The 6,372-nt window shown below is 35.3% G+C and overlaps 1 protein-coding gene and 1 pseudogene across 4 annotated transcripts in view; both read left to right on the forward strand.

Annotated features, from left to right (window-relative positions):
* LOC106883135 (small conductance calcium-activated potassium channel protein 2) overlaps positions 1 to 6,372 on the forward strand; it is a 545,874-nt gene that overhangs the window by 249,454 nt on the left and 290,048 nt on the right. The gene's annotated exons all lie outside the window — the stretch shown is intronic.
* LOC128250118 (5S ribosomal RNA) lies at positions 2,816 to 2,934 on the forward strand (annotated as a pseudogene).

A 6,372-nucleotide genomic window follows, 5' to 3' on the forward strand; every position in this document is an offset into this window, starting at 1 on the left:
AATGGGTGTCAAGAAGACCCAAAAGTGTCAGGTAATGCTGAGTAAGTGCTATGGACAGGTTCGGTGATTATCCCGGAAACAGCTTTATAAATGTTCTGAAATCTTTCACAGCCTTGGATTTTTATCTCATTCTGTTAATTTTATATATGTGTATGTGCGTGTGTGTGTGTGTGCGTGCGTGCGTGTGTGTGTGTGTGTGCGTGTGTGCGTGCGTGTGTGTCTGTGTGTGTTAGTGTGTGCGTGTGTGTGCGCTCGCTTGTGTCTGTGCTTGTCTCCACCACCACTTGACAACCGGTATCGGTGTGTTTGCTAACTCGCAACTTAATGGCTGAAACAAGTAAAAGAGTAAAAGAGTAAAAGAATAGATATTTCATATTTGGTATGATTCCATCTGGACCATAAATCATATTTAAACGAATATTTTCGAAACATCAATCTATACAATAAAAACTAAAACGTTGCAATAATCGTAATTCAATTTAAACAAGACATCCGAAATACACTATGACCAAATCGCTAACGCCAGCATATGCGATGAAAATTGAAAATTAAAATTTTAAAATAAACATTGACAGTTAATTAATATATCCTGATAAATATATTGATTATTAATACATTAAAACACATTGTTTCAAAGAACGATATACGTCGAATCTAAAACTTCGCACTGTGGCCACTTCGTGCTTCATATTTCAACGATCTAGATCAACGCAATATGTGACTAAATATGAATGCGTAATTTTTATCCTCCGTTTCATGCTTAATTTGTATCCACCGAAAAGAGAGCGCAAAAGGTGCCGTACTGTGCCTGTAAGTCGACATATGCTCGGTATTACCATTCAGGTTTTGACCTGGGATGTTTTTTTCATTTTGATGTTTTATTTATCAAGTAAATACAGACTGCACCGTTTGTTGTGTAGAGTGATTGGTCAATGGAATTCACTCCATTGTAAATACACACACACACACACACATGCACACACACACACACACACACACATATATATATATATATATAAGCGTGTGTATGTGCGTGTTTATACATATAGAGGAGTGTGTGCAACAATATACCAAAGACAGTAATTTATGAAACGTATCACTGTATAAGCAATTGTATACGAAGGAGTAAAGTTTTGAATATGTATTTAATAATAGACTATTGAATATCTATAGAGGAATAGATTTTTTTAAAAGTTATCTAACATTTACGTCTTTTATCTCTGTTTTATTAACAAAACTTTAAAGTTCACCTAGGTTAACCTATTGAATCATTTATGAATAATATTGTCTAATACTTTAGTCTAATATAGTTCACTGTCTGATGAATACAGAGTCCTTTAATTGTAAACAAAATAATTTTATGACCATCCCAATTCTGATATCAGTAAAGTTGAATTCATCAATATTCAATTTAGTCTGCAATATAAGAACTACTGGTTTCGGAAAGGAAATTGAAAACAACAGCAGCAACAAAAACTCTCCCAGACAAAAATAATTTAACGTGCGTCAAATGGATGTTGTAGTTGTTATTGTTTAGTTCCACATAAGTCCTGATTAAATATTGCACCCATTACCCTTTCATCTTTTCTCTTAAACGATACAGTAAACGATGGCGGTAAAATCTAAATATTTGCTGCTATTTCTAAGGATTTTTCTGACCCTTTAGAGGTTATTTCTAACAGTTGTAGACACCAGACCAAAATTTTCATCAGGATTTTAAGCTTAAATTTTCTCGTTTTCGTTGTTGCTAGTGGTAGTGGTGTTGGTTGCATTTTCCTTCATTTCACTTTCTATCAAGAGGATAAGGAAGTAGAAAGACAAACAAGTGAAAAAAGGCATATGGAATGTATTTAAATAAAAAGTTGCGAGTATAATTTACATGAAGTAATCAAGTCATATCTTTACAGCTGTTTCGTAAGATCGATAGCTAGTTGATATAACGATATATATTAGCAAGAATGTGTAATATAAGGCAATATTTTTGGTATACATAGAAGTAGAGTAAGGTATCAATTAGCAAGGACTTTGATAGCTGTATGCAGCAAACTCACGGTATTTTCTTCAAATGAAAGGGGAATGTATATAGAATAGTGTTTATAGATTTCTTTTGCGTCGAAAAAATGAGAGAGATAGAGAGATGAAGAATAGATGGAGAAGAGAAAGGTATAGAAGTAGGTGGGGTAGACAGAAGGAAAGCGAAGGAGAAGAGAAGTGGATGTATTTGTGAGAAGACGCGAAGTATAGCTGGAGCGGGGACACAATTACAGGGAAGCGATTGAGTAGTCAAGACACAGGAGAGGAGGATGGAGAGGTGAGAGAATGTAGGGCTGCTAAATGTGAGTCTGTCAGTGTAAGGCTGTCCGCTATCGACACAAAACTTATAAACAGTGGATATAAAACTAAATGATGAGAGATATGGAGATACTAGTACAAAGGATCTACATGATTCATATTAGACTGTGGATGGTTAAGAAATAAAAACGAAGCCTATCAAAGTATACAGACGAACAATGTATATATGTGACGGTAGGATCAAGTATAAAGATCACATATAAGGGAAAGTGAAATTGATGTTGGAGAATGACGGCGAGCAACAAACAAGAATGAAGAGAAGGGAATCCAAATGAGTCCTCACGACAGAAAGCAGACCTGAGAGTAGCATAGAGTTTGCGAGGCGGAGAAACAGGAAAGTCATTGTAATAACGTTACCAAACAAGACGACGAGATGGCAGAATCGTTAGCACGCCGGGCAAACTAATTAGCAGTACGTCGTTCGACTTTACGTTCTGAGGATGTCAATATTGATGATATTGTTGCTTACAGCCATATCACGTTGAATGCACCGGTTCTCGTCCGATCACCGAAGTTAAGTAACGTTGAGCCTAGTAAGTACTTAGATGGGTGACCACTTGAGAAACCTGGATGATGCAAGCATCTCACACTAAGGCGATGAGCTGGCAGAATCGTTAGTATGCCGGGAAAATGCTTAACGACATTTCATCTGTCTTTTTGTTCTGAGTTCAAATTTCGCCGAGGTCAACTTTGCCTTTTGTCCTTTCGAGGTAGATAAAATAAATACTAGTTGAACACTGGGGTTGATGCAATTGACTTAGCCCCTTCCCCGAAATTGCTGGCGTTGTGCCAAAATTCGAGACGAATGACATAACCTAGTATGGAAACAAAATAATAGTCGAATTGGTTTTCAGTAGACAACGAATGTTAAGAGGGAAGTAGAATACGATCGAGTGGTGGAGAATCAACCACAAAAACTGATCTAGTTCAGTAAGAGCATAATAATTTATGGTAATATGCAAAAGTTTTGTAATAGTGATGACGGCAGAGGGTGATTACGTCAGAGAACCTATATATATAACCTATATATGTATGTATGTATGTATGTATGTATGTATGCATATATGGAGGGATGGATGGCTGGCTGGCTGGATGGGTGGATATGTATACATGTGTGTGTGCATAGAATTGTGTACAAGAGTATGTGTGAATACTCTATGTATATGAAAACTTTTTGCTATTTATATATGTTTCCCCGTATAGGTATAGCGGCTCTCAGTCCCTATAAGCTATCCTTCCCGTCGAATCACTGATAAATATTTGGCTTTATTTTGTAATATCGAATTAATTTTTTTATCTCATAATATTTCAGTCAGTGTGAACATACTGCATATGTTTTTTTACAACATATGCAAGTGCACAACATTATATGCATTATATGCAATGTAATATACACTCATTATATCATAATATTATATCATGTCATATATATATATATATATATATATATATATATATATATATATATATATGTATACATACATACATACATACATACGTACGTACGTACGTACATACATACATACATACATACATACATACATACATAAACGAGAGTAAAATAAAATCTGAAGACGTACCAGACTAATAAAATTAATTTATGAAAAAATACTAACTGATCATATTACCTGTTCAGAAAGATGTAGATTCATCAATAATTAAATGAGTTTATGTGTAGGTGCTAAAAATTTAATTATGTTCAGTCTCGCTCTGCATACATACAATATATGTATACATATGTACTATGAACGTATGTATTTATGTAGTATGTATTGATTTGTTTATTGAGGAGGAAATGGTAAATTACAAAACTCAATATGTAAATGTAATCTTTAACGCAATAGAACTGAAAGGCTCATAATTGTCACTAGTATTTTGAGTTTCACGTTTCCGCTCTTTCAGCTGATAAGCTAATCCTGGTTTCTCTTGACTTATATTCTCTTTGAATACGAGGGGATCACGAAAGGCCTGGTTAGAGGCCCAAATCTCCGAGTTTATTTACAGGGCTTAGAAAAATTGAAGGACCGCTACCATAAGTGTGTGAATTTGAGAGGGGAATATGTTGAATGAAATCATAATTAACTGATTCTACTCTATTTTCTTTTACCCGAAGCCAGAAACTTTTCAGCACCCCTACATATATGTTTTGAAATATTACACGAAAACCGAAAAGAAAAGTTTATCTGCATGTTTGTGTTTAGTCTCACTACGCGGCACCATGGGCAAGTGTTTTCTATGATAGCTCTGGATCGACCAATGCCTTGAGAGTAAATTTGTTAGATGGAAACCGTGTGAAAGGCTGTCGTATGTGTCTGGGTGTATGTCTGTGTTTGTCCTCTTCATCGTTTGACAACCGATATTGGTCTGTTTTTGTGTCCATAACTTAAAGGTTCGGCAAAGTGACTGATAGAATTAGGACCAGACTTTGAAAGTAGGTACTGAGGTTGATTTTTCGGCTAAAATATTTCAAGGCGATGCCCCAGTTTAACCGCGATCCAATGATTGAAACAAAGAGAAAGGGAGAAAAAATAAAAGAATGAGGCATGAAAAGCTACTGATCCAAGCTCATCGTTCATTTCATTTCTGGCTTTCGTAAGAATACCCCAAGCAACTCATTTTTGAGTGGACAGGAGCAAAGTGAAATAAGGTGAGCTGCTCAATGATACAACGCATCGCTAGGAATCGAAATCACGGCCTTACGATAATGAGCCGAACACCCTAAAAATTAAGTCACGTGCCTTCACATCTGGTCAGACGTGTGCATTTTGACAACAAAGATGAATAAGTGTGTGTTAAAAGGTAGATTCTTTATTCGTTTTCCTTTCATTTCTGTAAATTACCTACGCCAAACATTTCTTCTCCTTTTTGAAAATATCTGAAGTAAGGCAATAAAACTGCTGTGCTGATGAGGCCTTTTGAGATAGAAACATGTATGCACAGCAGTCTAATTGTCACCAAGCAATCAGATTGTTTTTGATTCTTGAAATTTTCTCCTCTTTACATTTGGAGTTGGTCCCAATTGCCACTAAACTATCATATTTACTAATTTAGGAGCAGTGAAAGTTTCATTCTATCAAGAATGTACTTCATATGCTTTTAAAATACCGTTGTTTTTGTTTTATACATACACAGGTGTGTATGTGTGTAAGTATGCATGCATTTATAGTTATGTGCTTCCTTGTGTGTACGTGTGTAGGTGTGCAACCTGATGGATGATTTTTCTTCGCTTCCCACGTTAAAGATAACGGAAGCGTCAGAACAAACTTATCCGTTTTATTATCTTCCCTAGCTTTCTAGATCCATCCATTCCCTTGTTCAACTCACTTTCTTTTCTCTTTAACATACCAACAGCGTTTATCAATCAAGTAACCAATCCACTAATCACACAATCATTTGTGAAAAAAAAGCTAACAAGGCTTTGAGGAAACTAGGGGCGGGCCACATCGGAAAAAAAAACAAAGACAAAAGTGAAGACAAAATAATTAATAAAATATCCAACAAGGTTTTTCAAACCAGAATAGGAATTTCTGCGCAAATATCTCATAACTATTTATTTATCTGGCACTCTTTAGATGCTCCGTTGTAATATTTGAAGGTAGGTCAGGTTGAATCAGAATTTGTTTCTCAATCTCAACTACTATTTATATGAATTTTAGCGTCCCCATGAAGATGTTAAATCACAATTTGAGAGATAATGGTTTACTCAGTTGCTCGAACTGCGAGAAATAACATCTTAATCTCCATCAAGTAGCAGTTTGCGATTTTACAAAATAGGGATACATTAGCTCATAGAGATTTCTGCATGAAAAAAGATGTTTAGTCCTGATCTCCCTGCCCGAAACGTCAATATTCATCTACATTTATATGTATGCATTATGTATGCATTATGTATGCATGTATGTATGTATGTATGTATGTATGTATGTATGTATTATGTCTATTTATCTCTCTCTCTCTCGCTCTGCCTGTCTCTCTCTCTATATATATGCATATATATATATATATATATATATATATATA

This window comes from Octopus bimaculoides, chromosome 1 (assembly GCF_001194135.2).
Source record: "Octopus bimaculoides isolate UCB-OBI-ISO-001 chromosome 1, ASM119413v2, whole genome shotgun sequence".
In the NCBI taxonomy this organism is placed as follows: Eukaryota; Metazoa; Mollusca; class Cephalopoda; order Octopoda; family Octopodidae; genus Octopus; species Octopus bimaculoides.